Genomic DNA, 21,753 nt, shown 5'->3' with positions numbered 1-21,753 from the left:
AGCTGTGTTAACAGAGAAGAGAAAGGGGAATGTCTCTGTGCAGCCTCAGGAGCAGCCGATTAAATCCCCACAATCAACTCCATGTGCCCTGCGTCTGTGGAGTACCTGAATAGACAACAAATCATCCCAAAATTAAGGTGATGGACTTTAGAAGCAACAGTAGACTTGGGGTTTGATGTCTGCGACTTATTTGTTTCTGATATTTGTTTATCTTAGTTTAGTTTTTAGCCGTTGTTATAATTGGTGGATTTGTCTATGAGTTTGGTTGCTCTATTCTTTTTTATTAAATAATTATTATTTTTTGAAGTTAATAATTAAAATTTTTTATTCATTTTTTAAAAAAATTTATTTATTTATTTATTTTTTTCTCCCTTTTCTTCTGAGCTGGGTGGCTGACAGGGTCTTTGTGCTCCCACCTGGTGTCAGGCCTGAGCTTCTGAGGTGGGAGAGAAGAGTTCAGGGTATTGGACCACCAGAGACTTCCCAGCCTCACAAATATCAATTGGTGAGAGCTCTCCCAGAGATCTCCATCTCAATGCTAAGACCCAGCTCCTCCCAACAGCCAGCAAGCTCCAGTGTTGTATGACCCATGCCAAAAAGCTAGTAAGACAGGAACACAAACCCATCCATTAGCAGAGAGGCTACCTAAAATCATACTAAGTTCACAGACACCCCAGAACACACTACCGGATGTGGCCCTACCCACCAGAAAGGCAAGATTCAGGCTCATCCACCAGAACACAGGCACCCGTCCCCTCCACCAAGAAGCCTACACAAGCCACTGAGCAAACCTCACCCACTGGGGACAGACACCAAACACAGTGGGAACCATGAGCCTGCAGCCTGCAAAAAGGAGACCCCAAACACAGAAAGTTAAACAAAACGAGAAGACAGAGAAATATGCAGCAGATGAAGGAACAAGGTAAAAACCCACCAGAACAATCAAATGAAGAGGAAATAGGCAGTCTACCTGAAAAAGAATTCAGAATAGTGATAGTAAAGATGATCCAAAATCTTGGAAATAGACTGGAGAAAATGCAAGAAATGTTTAACAAGGACCAAAAAGAACTAAAGAGCAAACAAACAATGATGAACTACAAAATAAATGAAATTAAAAATTCTCTAGAAGGAATCAATAGCAGAATAACTGAGGCAGAAGAATGGGTAAGTGACCTGCAAGATAAAATACTGGAAATAACTACTGCAGAACAAAATAAAGAAAAAAGAATGAAAAGAATTGAGGACAGTCTCAGAGACCTCTGAGACAACATTTAACGGACAAATATTCAAGTTATAGGGGTCCCAGAAGAAGAAAAGAAAAGAAAGGGTCTGAGAAAATATTTGAAGAGATGATAGATGAAAATTTCCCTAATAACGGAAAGGAAATAGTCAATCAATTCCAGGAAGAACAGAGAGTCCCATACAGGTTAAATCCAGGAGAAATACACCAAGACACATATTCATCAAACTATCAAAAATTAAATACAAAGAAAAATATTAAAAGTAGCAAGGGAGAAACAACGAATAACATACAAGGGAATCCCGATAAGGTTAACAGCTGACCTTTCAGCAGAAACTCTGAAAGCCAGAACGGAGTGACAGGACATATTTAAAGTGATAAAAGGGAAAAACCTACAACTAAGATTACTCTACCCAGCAAGGCTCTCATTCAGATTCAATGGAGAAATTAAAACCTTTACAGACAAGCAAGAGCTAAGTGAATTCGGCAACAGCAAACCAGCTTTACAACAAATGCTAAAGGAACTTTTCTAGGCAGGAAACACAAGAGAAGGAAAAGGCTTACAATAACAAACCCAAAACAATTAAGAAAATGGTAATAGGAACATACATATCAATAATTACCTAAAACGTAAATGGATTAAATGCTCCAACCAAAAGATATAGGCTGGCTGAATGGATACAAAAACAAACCCGTATATATGCTGTCTACGAGAGACCCACTTCAGACCTAGGGATACATACAGACTGAAAGTGAGGGGATGGAAAATGATATTCCCTGCAAATGGAAATCAAAAGAAAGCTGGAGTAGCAATTCTCATATCAGACAAAATAGACTTTAAAATAAAGACTGCTACAAGAGACAAAGAAGGACACTACATAATGATCAAGGGATCAATCCAAGAAGAAGACGTAACAATTGTAAATATTTATGCCCCCAATATAGGAGTGCCTCAGTACATAAGCCAAATGTTAACAGCCATAAAAGGGGAAATCGACAGTAACACAATCATAGTAGGGGACTTTAACACACCACTTTCACCAATGGACAGATCATCCAAAGTGAAAATAAATAAGGAAACACAAACTTTAATTGACACATTAAACAAGATGGGCTTAATTGATATTTATAGGACATTCCATCCAAAAACAACAGAATACACTTTCTTCTCAAGTGCTCATGGAACATTCACCAGGATAGATCATATCTTGGCTCACAAGTCAAGCCTTGGTAAATTTAAGAAAATTGAAATCATATCAAGTATCTTCTCCTACCACAATGCTATGAGACGAGATATCAATTACAGGAAAAAAAAACTGTAAAAAATACAAACACATGGAGGTTAAACCATACGCTACTAAATAACCAAGAGATCACTGAAGAAATCAAGCAGAAAATCAAAAAATACCTAGAAACAAATGACAATGATAACACGTTTGCAGATGACAAGATACTACATATAGAGAACCCTAAATATGCTCCCAGAAAATTACTAGAGCTAATCAATAAATTTGGTAAAGTAACAGATTACAAAATTAATGCACAGAAATCTCTTACATTCCTATACATTAACAATGAAAATTCTGAAAGAGAAATTAAGGAAACACTCCCATTTACCATTGCAACAAAAAGAATAAAATACCTAGGGATAAACCTACCTAAGGAGACAAAAGACCTGTATACAGAACACTATAAGATACTGATGAAAGCAGTTAAAGATGATACAAACAGATGGAGAGATATACCATGTTCTTGGATGGGAAGAATCAACATTGTGAAGATGACTATACTACCCAGAGCAATCTACAGATTCAATGCAATCCCTATCAAACTACCTATGGCATTTTTCACAGAACTAGAATAAAAAAAATCACACAATTTGTATGGAAACACAGAAGACCCTGAATAACCAAAGCAATCTTGAGAAAGAAAAACGGAGCTGGAGGAATCAGGCTCCCTCACTTCAGACTATACCACAAAGCTACAGTAATCAAGACAGTATTGTAATGGCACAAAAACAGAAATATAGACCAATGGCACAGGATAGAAAGCCCAGAGATAAAACCATGCACATATGGTCACCTTATCTTTGATAAAGGAAGCAAGAATATACAATGGTTAAAAGACAGCCTCTTCAATAAGTGGTGCTGGGAAAACTGGACAACTACATGTAAAAGAATGAAATTAAAACACTCCCTAATGCCATAAACAAAAATAAACTCAAAATGGATTAAAGACCTAAATGTAAGGTCAGATGCTATAAAACTCTTAGAGGAAAACATAGGCAGAACACTCTATGACATAAATCACAGCAATCCTTTTTGACCCACCTCCTAGAGAAATGGAAATAAAAACAAAAATAAGCAAATGGGACCTAATGAAACTTAAAAACTTTTACATAGCAAAGGAAACCATAAACAAGATGAAAAGACAACCCTCAGATTGGGAGAAAATATTTGCAAACAATGCAACTGACAAAGGATTAGTCTCCAAAATATACAAGCAGCACATGCAGCTCAATATCAAAAAAACAAACAGCGCAATCTAAAAATGAGCAGAAGACCTAAAGAGACATTTCTCCAAAGAAGATATACAGATTGCCAACAAACACATGAAAGGATGCTCAACATCACTATCATTAGAGAAATGCAAATCAAGACTACAATGAGGTATCACCTCACACTGGTCAGAATCACCATCATCAAAATACCTACAAACAATAAATGTTGGAGAGAGTGAGGAGAAAAGGGAATCCTCTTGCACTGCTGGTGGGAACGTAAACTGATACAGCCACTTGGAGGACAGTATGAAGGTTCCTTAAAAAACTAAAAAATAGAACTACCATATGACCCAGCAATTCCACTACTGGGTATATACCCTGAGAAAACCATAATTCGAAAAGAGTCATGTACTATGTTGTTCATTGCAGCACTATATACAATAGCCAGGACATGGAAGCAACCTGAGTGTCATCGACAGATGAATGGGGATAGAGAAGATGTGGCACATATATACAATGCAATATTACTCAGCCATAAAAAGAAATGAAATTGAGTTATTTGTAGTGAGGTGGATGGACCTAGAATCTGTCATACAGAGTGAAGTAAGTCAGAAAAAGAAATACAAATACTGTATGCTAACACATATCTATGGAATAAAAAAAAAATGGTTATGGTGAACCTAGGGTCAGGACAGGAATAAAGATGCAGATGTAGAGAATGGACCTGAGGACACAGGGTGGTGGAAGGGTAAGCTGGGGTGAAGTGACAGAGTAGCATTGACACATATACACTACCAATTCTAAAATCGATAGCTAATGGGAAGCAGCTGCATAGCACAGGGAGATCAGCTCAGTGTTTTGTTACCACTTAGAGGGGTGGGATAGGAAGGGTGGGAGGGTCACTCAAGAGGGAGGGCATATGGGGATATATGTATACATATAGCTGATTCATTTTGTTATACAGCAGAAACTAACACAACATTGTAAAGCAACTATACTCCAATATTTAACATCCAATAAAGATGTTAAAAAAAAAAGAGACAAAGAAAGGTGAAAAAGCAAATAGCAAGCTTTGGGTACATCCTGTACACAAGACAGGGTGTTCTTCTAAGGAAATTGCTCATTGTGAGTATCTGCAAATAATAGAAACCGGTAATAGCATCATTGCTGAAGATAAAAGAAATTATATGTATAAAAGGACACGGGAAGTTGATAGGAATATTTTGTGAATTTAGGTACGAAACTGGTGAAGTAGAATGAGCTGGACATCTGAGTCTGAGTCACCTGGTCTGGGGTGTCTGTCTCAGTCACCAGTTATGTGACCGCAAGCAAGTCACAATTTTTCTGAGCCTTGGGTCACCTGCATAATGGCAGAAAAGTATGTCAAATTGAGAGAAGTTTAAATAAATGGTACTCAGAATTGTGCCAAGTAGACTGCCAGAGAAATGTAATTGTCTTTTTCCAAATTCCAGTTCCCCGGGATCCCTCTCCGTTGTTGGAATATTTGGAACAGTAAAGACCTTGGACATATGGGCAAGAAATGAGGCAACCTGGGCACTGATAAAAGGTCAACAAAAGGTCTCTTTACAGACACACTTCCAATGATTGGAGCATTTTACCTTGGGTACAGAAAGTTTAGCAGTTTTAATTTAATATAGAGCAGCTGGGCATTCAAAACAGGCTCATTTCAGGACTGAGGTTTGAGGGATTTAGAAGGTACAAAAGCACCAGGTATGGCCTTGAGCAAATCCGTGATATTACCAACATTTTCATTGTCCCTGTTCCTGTATCCACTAAAATTGCTTATAGGAATGGTTATTTTGCACCCATAGACATAAGTGTAAGTCACAGACATCCTTCTATAAAGGCAAGTGAGAAAGGTATTTTAGGAATTCAGAAACAGGTAGGGAAAATAATTCTTTTTGAACATGTTTTTCTTTATTACTCAGGATAGCTCTGAAAGGGAAATGGATAGTAGAAGTTGCTTTCAGTTGATTGGAAGGTATTATGATATTATGGAGCAAGACAGTGGAGTTGGGACAATAGTGATTTCTACAGAGTAGGTTGACTCTTGAAGGAGCAGATGTTCACCCAGAAGTTGAGTGAGGTAGGACTATTCCAGGTATAAAGGATAAGAGAACAGTGTGTACAGGGGCTCAAAGGCAAGATAGACTGGAGCTGAGGTGAGGGTGTGTCTGAGGATGTGCAGGTGGCTCAAGCAAACATGTATGCACACAGGAAGGACAGTGGGTGTTGGGACACAAGAAAGAAGAAAAAAAGCATATCACAAAATTATGTTATGGAGTTTGAACTTCTCAATATTAAACCACTGAATCTCAGAGTGAAATAATAGAGTCTGCCTATTAGGAGAATTTTGAGGGGTATGGTTTGGAGATAAACCAGGGGAGTTGAGCCTGGAGGCAGAGAAACCAGTTGAAAGGCTGCTGAAAGATGCTGAGAGTCTGAGGCGGGGCTTGGCAGTGTCACTGGCAAGGAGAGGGCATACTTAAGAGCTATTTAGGAGGAGAGATCGCCATGACTCAGTGACCAATGTTATGTTATGGTGAATGAAATAGAAAGAGCCCCAGCTAGCTCTCAGGGTTCTGACTTACTAGACGGTGGTACAATTAACTCAGCTCTGAAGAGCTCTTTGGGGGGCAGGAGGCAGGGAGTTGAAGGAGATAATGAGTTCAGATTTGATTGTTCAAGTTTGAGATCTCCACAAGATAGCAGTGAACATAATGTTCAGGGTTGAGGACATCGACTTGAGAATGGTTCCTTTGTAGACCACAGGGCTCGCTAAATAAGGTGGTGAATGTGACTGTCCACTGGGTTGTGCCTCCTGAGAAGAGAGGGAAAGGGAGAACATCAAGGTAGGCTGCTGGCATGGGCAGCAGTTACAACCAGGCCAGATGGGTCAATGCAAGGGAAAGTCAGCTAGGGATTCATAAAGTTGTGGGTCCAGAGCTCAGACAGCATTTTGAGCAGAGGTAGTTGATTGCTCTGGTCAGTTTCATAGGAAAGGACAATGCCTACTTTTGTCTGCATGTTGCCTTTTTAAGAGTTATAAGTTGTGGCACATTTTGCTTATTTAAAGCATCCATCATGTGTCCGTCCATCCATCTGCCCATGCCATTCACTGGTTGCCCAAGAGGTGGCAAACTCAGTGCTAAGAATCAGAGGAGTGGCTATGACTAAACCCATTTCATGTCATCTAGAGCCCAATCTGTGTACCCAGCTGCAGAGGTCTGTCTCTCTGTCTGCCAGGAAAAGGACGCGGGCCCCTCTGAGACCTAGATCCTCACACTTCTCTTGGAAGGCCAAGAGGACGTATGCTACTCACCTACTTAAAATAATTTTGCAGCTCCCCATTGCTACAGGATAAAGTGACTTGTCTTGGTAGACGTGGCACTCCATGACAAACCCTTTCCTTCCTGTACATCTTCTACCCCTGAACACCGCCCTTCACACTTTTGCAATAATGAACAGGGCACAGGATTTCAACCTAGGAATCCTTTGCATACATTTTTCCTATCTGTAATTCCTCTTATTTTTATATGCCTGGGAGGCTCCTATTTATTTTTAAAAACACTGTGAAAGCATCACCTCCTTTATGAAATCTCTGCTGTCTAAGCACAGGTGACCTTTGAGTATGGCTCAACATATAATCTCACCTTGTTTCAAATCCCAGTGTGACCACTGCAAGGACATGTGGCTTTGAGCAGTTACTTAATTTCTCTGAATCTGAGGTCCCACTTTTTAAGACAAAAGTGATGATACCCATTTTGTAAGATGGTTATAATTAGATGTGGTACATATATATACAATGGAAAGTTACTCAGCCATGAAAAGGAATGAAATTGTGTCATTTGCAGAGATGTGGATGGACCTAGAGACTGTCATACAGAGTGAAGTAAGTCAGAAAGAGGAAAACAAATATGTAATATCGTTTATATGTGGAATCTAGAAAAATGATACAGATGAACTTATTTGTAAAGCACAAATGTATGGAAACCAAGGGGGCTGGTGGGATGAACAGAGAGATTGGGAGTGACATATATACACTACTATGTATAAAATAGATAACTAATGAGAACTGACTGTAGAGCACAGGGAACTCGACTCAGTGCTCTGTGGTGACCTAAATGGGAAGGAAATCCAAAAAAGAAGGGATACAGTTATACATATGGCTGATTAACTTTGCTGTACAGCAGAAACTAACACAACATTGTAAAGTAACTATACTCCAATAAAAATTAAAAAAAGAAATGTTTCATATTTTAATTATATATACAATATATGAATATGTCAACATCTGTTCCTAATGAGTTGATCCTCAGTCAGCGACAAGTTTTACTTTAATCACTTGAGGACCTCATATGTTCTTCTATTATTGCAGCCTCACTGTCCTTACTCCTTACTATGGTAGCTAGTTTCCATGGTCCCCCAATGAACCAACCTCCCAGATTCATGCCTTTGGGATATAGGGCTGCTCCTCTTAAATTTGAGCTGACCTGGGATTCACTTATAACAACAGAATGAGAGAGAAATATTTTTAGGTGGCTCCCAAGGCTGGAGCTGTGCTTCCTGTGCTCTCTACAATGATATCTTGGAACACTGGTTCTGGAGACAGTCGGACACCATGTAAGATGCTTGAGCATGCCGTACAGAAGGCCAGCCTAGCCATGTGGAGAGATCCCACCAAGGTGGAGATGCTCGGTCAGCCCCAGCTGTCCCACGGTACCAGATGTGAGCAAGGAAGCCATCTCAACATACAGCCTGGTCGAGACCTCAGCTGTCTCCAGCTCTGTCCAGCATCTGCCAGGAACGACTGGAGAAATCTGAAGTGAGAACTGCCTCCCTGGGCCCAGTGAGTCCACACTGTGGTGGGAGATAATGACCCATTGCTGTTTTAAGCTGCTTAGTTTTGGAGTCTGTAAGAGAAAGCTGGAACACTTACCTTCTGCAGAAACTCTCCCCAGGCTTGGTGGGAGACCCCTGCCCTGAGAAGTCCTCCTACAAAATGTGAGAGGGGCTACCCCCTGCCCCCATCTTTCCTGTCCCTGCTTATTTGTTGTCCTCCTGCTGACCTGCATGTGCCACAGGGGCAGAGACCACGCCCGTCTTGCCTACTGTTGTTCTCCAGGACCTGGCCGAGTGCTTGTCAACTAAGTGGAACAAAGACATCCTTTTGACTAAATACTATAATATTCACACTATATCGTAGTTTGATGTCTCCTCCTCATTTATGAGTTCCTATAAGGCGGGACTCAGTAAGATAGGATTAATAATTATACTTTTCTCAGAAATGTGTTATAAAAAATGAAGTGATGTGTGTAAAATATCTTGTAAGGTGTGGCATGTAGCCAGCCTTCAATAAGTATCAGGTGACATATGACCTAGTCTGCGGTGCTGGACATGGGGCCGGCTGTGGTTGATGGTCATTAAACGTTGTTGAGCTCAGCAAAAAATGCACGGACCAGAGAGAGAACCACCACCAATGGACCCAGTGATGCCCAGAGAGAGTTGCAAAATACAAGACCCTTTATTCCTTGGCCAGGGCCTAGGAGGCCCGGCTTGATCCCTGGGGACTGTCCTTTCACTCATTCCACACCCAGGACAGAGCACAGGGTTTACTGGACTGAACGTGAGAACAGCATGGACATCAGGGTGAGGGCGGGTCTGCAGACATCCCTTCCTCCCAGGACCGATAGGAGCTCACAAGGGAAAAATGCGGAAAGGGCCAAGAAAGGCACAGTCCACAGCAGAGAGTGACAGATAAACAAATGCAAAACAATGAATGCAAATACCAGAGTGATATATTTGTTTAGGAAAGACCAGTGAGATGCTGAGCTTGCTGGGCTCCTTGCAGGAGCTGGGGTGCTGCTCCGGGGTCACCAGCAGGACTGCAGGGGCTGATACTCATATTATCAGCGACTTCCTTCACCTGGCCTTGCCTTTGGCCTCCCAGATAGTGAGCAGGTGGCCCACTCTCCCATTTCTGTCCTGTTGTCCCCTCTGTCTTGTGACACAGTATGTCCTTCTTGGCTGTGCTCCTACAAGCACCCCTCAGCAATGGCTCTGCACCTACACTCAGCGGTGTGCTTGTCCCCTGCTCCCTCCTGAGGAGAGGACCAAGCCGTGTTAATAATTTGAAAGCACAGCTCAGGAAAAGCAATGTATTAATCATGCAACAGTGGCCGGGCACAGTGAGTTAGTGGGTCACGGATGATGGTTCCCTCTTCCCCACTCACTGTGGTCCCAAAGCTGTAGGTCCTGCAGTCACTCCCGTGTTCTGTGCACCCCTTGGGAAGAACAAGACAAAACCACCAGAGGCACCATTGTAACCCAAGAATATCTCTGTTGTTTCTCCTCTATTCCCGCCTTCACCCCTGGAAAGAGAAGACCTCATACAGATGCAAGCAACTTTCTAGACCAAATTTCTGCCTTTCCTTCCTTAAGAGCCAAAGTGGATGCCGCTTTGCTTACATCCAGTGTAAACCCTTTGACATTCCCTTGAGTGGATCTGGTCGGCTCACCAATGATGTTTATAGCCCTTATGGCTCCAGCTAGACAGGTTCACCTCTACTAGTGCTCGTGGGTTTGAAGCTAGGTTTTTCCTTGACCACCCCATTCAGCTCATCCATTTTTGGTCTTTAGGACTCTAAGATAAAAGTAACAGGTGCATTCATTTGTGAAGCTTATGTCTTGACTCATCTGGCCCCAGATTTTTTTTCACAAATACATTTTTTATTTTTCTTAAACAAACATCTACATAGTACTTATGGTGTGTCAGGGGCTGTTCTACTACTTCACAAATATATTAATTCATTTAATCCTCACAACAATCTTATAAAGAGGGCCACTATTTGGGAATATTACTACCACTGTTGGGGGATATTATTATCCCCATGAGAAAATAAAAGCACGGTGAGGTTAGAGTCATACAGCAAATAAATGGTACAATTAAGAGTTGTCAGATTTTGCCATACAATTTTTCCCTTCCAGTTGCATTGAGATACAATTGACATATAGCACTGTATAAGTTTAAGGTGATCAGTATAATGATTTGACTTACATACATCATGAAATGATTATCACAAGAAGTTTAGTGAACATCCATCATCTCATGTAGATACAGAATTAAAGAAAAAATATTTTTTCCTGTGATGAGAACTCTTAGGACTTGCTCTCTTAACAGCTTTCGTATATAGCACACAGCAGCATTAATTATATTTATCATGCTATATGTCACATCCCTCATACTTATTTATCCTATAACTGGAATTTTGTACCTTTTGACCACCTTCATCTCCCTCTCCCCGGTAACCACAAATCTGATCTCTTTCTCTATGAGTTTGTTTGTTTTGAAGTATAATTGACCTACAACACTATGTTAGTTCCCGATGCACAACACAATAATTCAATATTTCTATACATTGCAAAATGATCACCATTGTAAGTCTAGTTACCATCTGTCACCATACAAAGATATTACATTATTATTGACTATATTGCCCACACTGTACATTTCATACCTAGGACATTTATTTTGAGACTGGAAGTTTGTACCTCAATCTCCTATATAACTTTTATTTTTAAATTTTCTTTCCCATGTAACTTTTATAACAACATACAACTTTTAGCATATCTCATGTTTATAGACAATAAATAAAGTATATTCATTATTAATCTGAAATTCACATTTAATTGACATCTTGTATTTTATCTGAAATCCTTACAAAAGCAGAATTGAACCCAGGTATTCTGGTTTCCAAGCCACCCCTCTCATAACCCCATCTAACTGTGAGGTGCTGTGGATTTTATATTTTTTAACTCCCATTCAGGGAACTGTCACAGTGCTTTGTCCTGGCCCAAACCAGCCTCACTTCTGGTGCTGCCGCAGCATCCCTTGTTCTCACTTGCTCAGCATGTGTGCTGTGGTTCGGTGTATGCAGTGCTCTCATTAATGTAGGAGGTACCCTTTAGTGTTTCATGAATGGACGTTTATAAAGAGAACAGAGCAGCAATTCTGTCCCAAAGCTTTTTCTGATTTGAAGCTTCCTTTCCAGAGGGCAATAGGAACTCACACATAAGAGAGTGGGGAAAATACTGCTCTCATCTGAACTGGTCTTTTCAAGCCCTTAGAACAGAAAGGTAAGCATTTCTTCACTGAAGAAGGACAAGTTAGTGACATTTTCTCATTTTGTTGCATGTGATATTCACACTGATTCCAATTATGTGCAGTGCAGCTTCCAGGAGTTCAGCTTTAAAGGGCCACAGGTTTTCTGCTCAGTTGGATGGAGGCTTTTTAAATCATTCCCACCTCATGGCAACCAAAGTCATTGTTTTCTTTATAGCTCACTTTCCCTTTTTTTCTCCAAGCACAGCACAAAAGGTGGGAGGTTTCTTTAAAGGAAGGCATTTATTTTTAACAATAAACCAAAATCGGTGGAAAAGGTAGAATTCGAGAGTCCTGCAAAATGAAAAAAAAGACATTACACTAAAAAAAAAACAGCTTCTGCAGAGGAATAAAGAGTTGTTGGCTGAAAAATACAAAATAAAACACAACATTGTATAATTCTGAGGTCACCTGACATTTCTAGGCTTTTAGCATTGGATTCAATGTTAAGAAGATGTGTATCTCAGCAAGAAGCATTAACCGTAGTTTGAAGAATGTAGGCTCCTCTCTCCCATTTTACAGCATATGTGAAATTCTTCTTTTCTGAATGCCCCAGCAGTGTGTTACAGAAGGTTTTGGACGTCTTGTGAGAACATTAAGGATAATCCACATGCTTTGTGGTGGCTGGGGAATAACAGTTTGAGTGAAGCTTTTCATAAAGCTAATTGCCTGGGAAGAAATTGAGGGAAAAGGTCAGAAGGTTTAAAGGGGTGTGTGTGTGTGTGTGTGTGTGTGTGTGTGTGTGTCTTTGGGAGGAGGGGAGGAAAGCTTTTCTGGGATAGAGCGTCTCTTTCTTGTGTAAGAAGACAATGAACTTTAGCCCAGGAAGTGAGCTAGCTAGAACATCCACTCAGCTATTCCTTTTTCTTCTTTTCTTCTATTCAACCTGCACTTGCCTAGTGCCTGAGCCAAGGATGCCCAGTGCCACCTGCTGCAGGTACCGAGGTAAGTCAGAGTTCCTCTTATGGGGGCTGCAGAGGGAGGCATTGGTGGCTGATGAGTCTTCAGTATATTTCTGCTAATTAATGCAGCATTTACTTGTTTCCTGCTTTTTCCTAGACTCTGAGATGCCCCTCCAGTCCACTGTGAATGAGAGGGATATTTCAAGAAGAGCCACAGTGCCACTTCCTAATTCAGAAAGACATGTTTAAGTATCCAGAATAGTGTTTCTCAAGATGTAGCTGTACAGCTACCTTTGCCAGGGTGCTTGCTACATTTGCAGATGCCTCGCTGAAGACCTACTTTACCAGAATCTCTGTGGGTGGAGCCCAGGAGTATGTAAAACACACACCTCCATAGAGATTTGTAGGCACTTCGGCATTCCCAACCACTGATCTAGACTTATCAGTGTTCTGGGTAGAGGTGATGATCCAGGGCTTGGAGCCCTCAGTCACATCCAGGCTGCTCTCCACGCTCATCTCACCAGCCCCAGAAAGCTCTGCACAGCATCCCTGGACTCTCGGTGGCTTTTCAAATTGATGGTGAGCTTCTAAGTGTTTGCATGTCTTTGGCATCTCCTGCCTGCCAAGGGCAGAATGTTACAGGCAGCAGGGACTCAGTGAGGACTGTGGATGATTACTAGACTGACAATTTAGGGAGGAACGATTCAGGAGGGCTCTGTTTTGTCTATCCCTCTGACTTGAATCTTTGAAGGGGGTTTCTTTAAGAGTTTATTTAGAAAGCATGTAATTCTAAAGCACCTACAGTGAACAAACTCTGTGCCAGCTGTAAGAAGCAAAGGCAGTAATGGCCACGCTGGGCTCTTGCTTCCCGAACATCTCCTCTTGGTGGGCACAGAGGCACGGACACAGTGGGTGTGGTGCTGAGTTTGCAAACACTCCATTTCTGGCATTGTTTTGGAGTTGCGTTGAGCAGAATGAGTGACACAGAAAGAAGGTGGAATTTAGGGGGTGGGTCACAGCAACTCTGGTTCAAATCTAAGGATTCTCTGTAAAGAAATGGCAACTTTTTGGAACTTCAGGACTCATATTTCATAGAGAACGATAATGCCAGCTTCACATGGCTCTTGTGAGAACTGAAAGTTAGATCCACTGTGTGAGAAATGTTCTATGATGATCACAGTTTCTGGCATATGGGATACTCTGGGTTAATTGGCTACACCCTGGTCTGGAGGTGCATAAACCAGTCGCTTGATTGATGTGGGGCTGTGGTAAGTAGAATAATGCCCCCCCACCAGATTGTCTGTGTCCTAATCTCATAAACATGTGACTATGTTACCTTACACAGTAAAAGGGACTTCATGGATGCGATTGGTATGGGAAGGCTACCCTGCGTTAGTTGGGTGGGTCCAATGTGATCACACGGGTCCTTATAAGAGGGAGGCAGGAGGTTCAGAGTAAAAGATGGAGAAGTGATGAGAGAAACAGAGGTCAGAGTCAGAGAGATGTGAAGATGCTAAACGGCTGGCTTTGGAGGTGGAGGAAAGAACCATGAGCCCAGGAATGCAGGTGGCCCCTAGAAGCAGGAAAAGGCAAGGAACCAGTGTCCCCCTCCCACCTCCAGAAAGAATGCGGCCAACTCTTAGATTTTGGCAAAGTAAGACCCTGCCAGACTTCTGACTCCCAGAAACACAGTACAGTACATTTGTGTTGTTTTAAGTCACTAAGCAAAGTTTGTGGTAACTTTTTACGTTAGCAACAGGAAACTGGTACAGAGGTATTTTAATTCCTGCTCCAGAGTGTAGTGGCATTTGGAAATCTTTCAATACCTAAGAGACACTGATAGAGCTAGTGTAGTTCTCAATGGTTCAGACCAAGGCTACACATTGGTCAAACTCAAACTGCCTCCTTTGGGTCACCAAGGAAGAGTTTCACCAAGATTTGGACATGAATGCTCACTCAGGTTGTTCTCTAGGAGTAGTAGGTGGCTTAAAATAGAGGAGTTTTAAGGAAAATAATAAAAAATGCAAGAAAGAAGAAGTTGTGGAATTAGGAAACATGGGGAGACATTTGAACTTGCCGGATTCTACTTACATCACTTGGGCAGGTCCAGAGACCAGACACAGAGCTGTGGGGAACAATCACAGCAGTAATGGTGCTCACAGCCATCCCTGTCCGAGCACTGCCGTGGGTAATCCCTTTACACGTATTGACTCTTTTTAAGTCTCCCAGCAACTTCAACAGGGACAATGGATAAGACCATCAATAGCATTTTACAGATGAGGAAAATGAGGCATAGAGAATTTGATTAATTAGCTCAAGCCTAGTTAACAGGGGATGGAGACTATTTTCAAGTCCAGGCAGCCTGGCTTCAGGGCCTCTGCTCATCACCCTGACTCATGCTGCCCTACTCCTTTCCTCATCCATAACCTCACTTGCATGGGGGGGTGCTTTAACCTGGACCTCAGCCCGCTCTAATGGAGTCAGCTCTCTGGCCACTGAAGATCAACTATCCCTGTGAATACCTGCTCTTCAGCCTCTTTGAGCTCATCTTTCTTGAAGAGAATGAGCCATGCTCCAGCTCCAGCCCCAGAGAAATTTTACCTGCCCCTCTGCTCGGCTGGTCTCTGTTGGGATTGCCCAGACTCCTGATGCAGGGATGGCAGAAAAAGATTGTGAGGGGATGCGTGAGTGAACCCAGAGGTGGATCTAGAAAAGGGATCCAGGCTGGAAAAGGGAAAGCGACTTTTTTAGGTGCTGGCCTCATGGTGCCGGAGTCTTTGACTTAGGGGGATTCGGGGTAGGGAATGAACGTGCATTTCAGCAAAGTCTGGTGCTGAGCAAGACTGATGGTCCATAGGTTTTAGATGCTTTCCAGAGCACAGATTTCAGTGTGGAGTAGATGGGCAATAAAAACACTGGGCATTGCCTATGCACAAGAGGCTCAGGCAGGGAGGGACCAGAAAGCAAACCATAAGGCCTGATGCACAGGACCTCTTTTCCTTGGGAGTCTGAGATGAGTGTGAGTAAGTTCTCTTTGTTCAGTAAAGAAATCAGTAACTTATTAACACACTAATTGATCACCTACTATGCCATGTACTGACGGGGACAAGTTCCTTGAACCATTTAAGTCTCTTTTTCTCCTATTTCCACAGTACCTAGCTCACTGAGTTATTCTGGACATCAAGCAGGGTGACGTTTAATGCTACTGCATTTTGGGATGGCTTGCTCTGTAGCAGTGTACAGTGAACCAGTGCTATACAGGAAGAGATGAATAGTGCCTCTAAGAGGCAGAGGGCAATGGCTTCAGGAAGGAAGGGGTGGATCTAGAGACTCAGACTATGTCATTAGGGTTATGTCTCTCTCTATCTCCAAGAGTTTTTTCCTCCATCTCTTTTCATCATTAGTCAGATTCTCTGTATAAAACAACAAAAGTTTCCACGCATTGTTCAGGTCTATATCCTGCTCACTTTGGGTCCCTTAAGAAAAGAGAAAATTTCCTTCCCAATATCGGCAGAAACTTCCTGGCCTTTACTGTCCTTGGCACGAATTGGGTAACGTGCCCAGGTTTGACCAATCACTGTGGACTGGAGGGACCGCTCCCGTGTCCCGTGCCCACGTTGCTGCCTGGGAAAAGGTTAGCCTCACCCAATAACAGGAACTGAGACAGGGAAAGGCTGATTCCCTCAAATAATATCAAAGTGTTATTATCAGGAAAACGGATAACAGATGCTGGGAAAGCAAATGAACACACGCTAGCTCCAGTCATTCTTACCAGGGCTAGGTTCTGGGTTTGGTTTTGGCCCAAGAGTTAAATCGCATGGAAGGATTGAACATCGAAGCATGCACAGCTGCATGGAGGAGACTCGCATGAAAACAAATCAGTGTCATTGAGTCTTGTAGGTGCTGTGGTGCGTGTGCAGGAGAAGGGAGGGCTCTGTGCGATCTGGGGCAGGGGAATCCCTCTGCAATAAGATGTTCCAATTTAGGGATGGAAAGCTAACTGCACTGCTTTCACTGCAGAGCTCACACTCTGGCTACTGTCTCTCCAGTCTGGGTCCTGGAGGGGTCTTTGCATGGCACAGCTTCCACAGCAATGAGAGTCAGGGTGACAATATTGAGAAGGATGGCTTAGAGAATCACCTCCGACCAGGGGGAAATGAATCGTCCCTTTACAAGCTCCCCCCGTAATAAAATATATCAGCTGGATTATTCAGTGATGAACTGCTCTGCTCTCTGGCCAGGGGTTCTCTACAAGTTATTACTGGCTAAAAATAGCTTGTTAACATGCTTGGGCCCAGGAAAATCAAACTGTACAGGTCGTGGGAGAATCTGGTCATATAAAAGAGGGGATTCATTCCAAGCGTGAGCTATTAGTTTTGCTCTGAATATCACCGCTATTAACTGCAGGGCTTTTGTGGAATCTCCAACCTGCCAGCATCTAAATCCTCACCAACTGCCCAAGAAAACGACTGTGACAGGTGCTAATTGGTGATTATAAGAAAGAATAGCTTCGGACTGGAAAAAGTGCCCCAGATGCTAACTAGTCATAATGATATCTCTCCCCTGGGAGGGAAATGATCTCTGAGTGAATGGACTTGGCTTCTGTAGGGAGAGGTCTGGATCCCTTATGCTTCCTGATCATTCCCTAACCCTAAACCTAATCCCTAACCCTGAACCTAACCCTAACCCTAACCCCTAACCCTAAACCTAACCCTAACCCTAACCCCAACCCTAACCCTAAACCTAACCCTTAACCCTAACCCTGACTCTAACCCCTAACCCTAAAACTAACCCTAACCCTAACCCCTAACCCCTAACCCCTAACCCTAACCCTAACCCTAACCCTAACTCCTAACCCCTAACCCTACAAACCAACCCAGAATACGTGGCTTAAACATATAGCCATTTACTTAGCTTACACATTCTGTTGCTTCCTGGGCAGTTTTCTGGGTCTCTCATGCGTCTTTGGTGAGATGGCGGGCTGGTCAGTAGTTGGATGGTCTAGGATTGCCTCATATGTCTGACATTTGGCTGAAAAAATGAGAGTGACAGAGTACCACGTCCATCATCCTCTGTAGGCTTCCCCAGGCTTCTTCTTGGGGTAGCTGAAGCAATCCCCAAAAAGCAAGAGGACAAACCTCACTAGCAGTTTATTGTTCATGCCTCTACTTAGATCACAATAGCTGGTGATCCATTGGCCAAAGCAAGTCATGTGGCCAACCCATATTCAAATGAAGGAGAAATAGACTTTGCCTCTTGATAGAATGGGAAAAACTTGGTAGTTTTTCATTATACAGCAAAACCTTAGTTGATCTGAGTTAACAGTCTAGCATTTAATCACTGCTTGGTGTAGTCTCAAGTTAAACATCTTACTAAAATCCACATAGCCAATGCATCTCCTGAAAAAAAAAAGAAATATATTAAATTTTATCTACTAATATTCATATCCAATAAAAGTAAAATATAATTCTCTATGTTAGATCATTATAATTGCATAATGATATTTTGGACAACATAAGAAAGTCCTCTCATCACTATAGGGCTACTCTTCCACACTCTGCTCTAAATCGGAAGTCAAGAAAAAAAGAAGGAACTTGGGATGGTGATTGCAAGTATCAGTGTGATGGGTAAAAATACAAAGAGTCTTGATTGTTCATCTCTAGGCACATGGAGATAGGTTTAAATTCCTTCAAAGTATGAGGAAGGCTCATAAGTTCAAGAACAATGTAGTGAGTTTTCCTGCTTCATTCAATTCCAATTTAGTAAGAATATACTTCACACCTTATTCACACTTGGGAGTTCACACTGCTCCTTCCTTTCATTAATTCACTTCACTTACAAAGTGCCTGGGAGTAATGACACATGCTATTATCTCGATTTCAAAGATTGCTGAGACTTGCCCAGGGCCCCAGAAAGTCTGTGTCAGGGCAGGGAGAAGAAGGAGAAGAAAGGTCCTGGAAGGAGGAGATGGGGCAGAAGGCCAGAGCATTATCTGGAGGGTGGGCTATTACAGCAATTGGAAGCTTGCCTGAGAGAACTTAACGCTTTGGAAAGTCTAGAACTGTGAGTGTGAGACAAGGCTTTGGAGATCAGAGAGTTATTGATTGTTTTTTTCATAAAGAAATTTCCTTAGGGGCAAGAGGAGAAAAGTAGATGAGGCCAGACATGAGAATGCAGGGGGTGAAGGAAGTTGCGTAATTACATGAGCTGTTGGATGCTCATAAGCAAGTTTCCCAACTGTGGCAAATGGTTTCATAGCCAGCATTATGAATTCTTTTAAAAGAGAATGTTATTGCTTAGAGGGCCAGCTTCCAGGATATGTTAAAACAATTTAGGAGATACATTTCATACATGCAAATGAGGTATTTATATCAGTAAATAGGTCATTTATGTATAAGCAGAAACAGCCTTTTAGGATTCGAGTGAGAAAATGGGAAAATGCATTTGACATCAGACTTTAAGTGCAGCAAGTATTTATGGATAGGGCTTTACTTATTTACTTATTTTATTCATTCAAGAAATATTTATTAAATGCCTATTATATGACAAGAAATGTGTTAATCATCAAAAATATATAGATAAGTAAGATCCCCACACTCAAACAGCCTGGGAAGTGCTGTCTGATAGAAATACATTGCAAGGCACATGTGTACTTTCTGGTAATTTCCCAGTCACAGCACATCTCAGTTCAAACCAGCCATAGTTCACATGGTTAAGAGTCACATGTGGCTAGTGGCCACCAACTTGGACAGCAAAGGTCTACAGGGAGACGGGGATGCAAATAATTACCATACACTATGAAAACTCTTATGACAAAGATTTTGCAAGGTGAAATAAATGGAGACATGGGCCTTAAATTCTTAGATTATACAGAGTGTTTAAGCCGCAGTTTCCTAGATTGTTCCATTTATATCTGGGTTGGAAAAAATGAACTAATCCATCTTCTAATGAGCACAAGAAATGTTTCATGCTACTCCCTCTCTTTGGAATTCAAAACACACATGAATATATTAAAAGCTCTGAAAAGTCTTCAGTATGTGTAACCCCCAATTATCTCACAGTTATTGACAATGAAACTCCTCTACATATATTTTTAATGATTATAAATAACTATGAGAAACACTGTGGGAAAAGTCTGCTTAGAGAATGTGAGCTCTATTTAATGCAATTATGCTGGTTAACTGACGGTTCTATTTCAGCCCTGACCAATCTTCTTTTCTCCCTAAAATGTCTAGTTTGATTTTCCTGCCACTGGGATGTCTCGTGAACACACTTTTTTCCTTCCAGGAGTCTATGCATAGAACAGGCTTTTTTTTTTTTTTTTTTTTTTTTTTTTCTGTCTGAAATGTCATTCTCTTTCCCCTCTGCTGCTAGAAAAATTCCCTGCTATTTTTCAAGATCCAGTCCAAATACCACATTTCCTCTAATGCTTTCCCTGACTCCACATGCCAGAAATAAAGTCCCCTGCGCACTCAAAGCAGTTGCTATAATAAGCTGTGTACAGTTTATCCTCCTTGACGCAGGGCAGGGGGCCAATCGTGTTTGTCTCTATATCCCCAGAACCTGGCACAGTTCTAGGCAAATACTAGGTGTTCTCTAAATTTGTTATATTTTGCCCCACTCACGACATGCATGCCATTAATGAGGGATGCTCAGCTAGAATTCCTCCCCCCAATTTTATTGAGATATTATTGATATATAACATATGCAAATTCAAAGTGGACAGTGTGATGATTAGGTACATGTATATATTGCTAAATGATTACCACATGAGGTTAGTCAATGTCTCCATGTTTTCAGATAATTATGATCATGTGTGTGTGTGTGTGTGTGTGTGTGGTGATAGCATTTAAGATCTACTCTCTTAAAAACTTTCAAGTATATAATACTGTATTGTTCATTAGAGTCACCACGCTATGCATTCGCTCCCCAGATCTTATTTATCTGGGAGTTTGTACTCTTTTACCAACATTTCCCCAGCTCCCCCAGTCCCAGCCCCTGGCAACCACTATTATGCTATTTCCATGAATTTGGCTTTTTTATATTTAGGTTCCTTTTTTTTTATTGGCTGAGCCGTGCGGCATGTGGGATCTTAGTTCCCCGACCGGGGATCGAACCCGTGTCCCCTGAATTGGGAGTGTGGAGTCTTAACCACTGGACCACCAGGGAAGTCCCTAGGTTCCTTTTTAATATGAGAAATCACCTTGCTTCTTGCCCTTCCAGTGCCCATTCCAGGCCCTGTGAGGGTACAGCTGAGGTCTCCTCCCTCACCTCCTTGCCTAACTTCAGGTCCTCCTAATAAGCCTCCTGATATACACTGGACTTCCTTAGTTTTGGCCTCCGCTTGCAAGGCTGGCCCTGTTTAAGAATGGTTAAGGCACCGACTCCATGGCTTGCTTTGACCTTTGTCAAGAGTCAAAGGGCTGACCTCACAGCCCATATGCCTGAGACCCCAGTCTGTGGCTGATCTGTACTCCTCTGTCCCCAGGACACACCTTTCCTGGGACTGTCTCCTATTCCCCGCACTAACCCCCTGCCTGCTGTGACTTGCCCAACACAAGTAACTACCTGGAAGTTAATCCCCTTCATGGATTCTCTAGTCCTAACTCCGTTCCCTGTGTCTGTAACTTTCACTTTGTCCTGTCATCCTTTGAACTGTCAACAAACCATTTTTAGACCTCTCTCCACCTGGTCACTATCAGTCTCTTGCCTTTAATTTGCTGTCTTCCCAGTCTTTGCTAGAGTCTACCGGGTCTCACTTCTCCTGCACCTCTTCATCTCTTTCCATCATGTTCTACTGCATGTGTTGTGGTATCCACTTCTAATCTTTTTGGCATGAGGTGGAAATTACATAGTAAATGCCTTTTTATTTCTTTCGTCTTTTTTCATACAGTAAACCTCTCTTAGAGAACAATGCCTGACAGCCCTG

Source organism: Monodon monoceros, unplaced genomic scaffold (assembly GCF_005190385.1).
Source record: "Monodon monoceros isolate NGI ecotype Baffin Bay Population unplaced genomic scaffold, NGI_Narwhal_1 Super_Scaffold_16, whole genome shotgun sequence".
Taxonomy (NCBI): domain Eukaryota; kingdom Metazoa; phylum Chordata; class Mammalia; order Artiodactyla; family Monodontidae; genus Monodon; species Monodon monoceros.
This window is presented reverse-complemented; position numbering follows the sequence as displayed.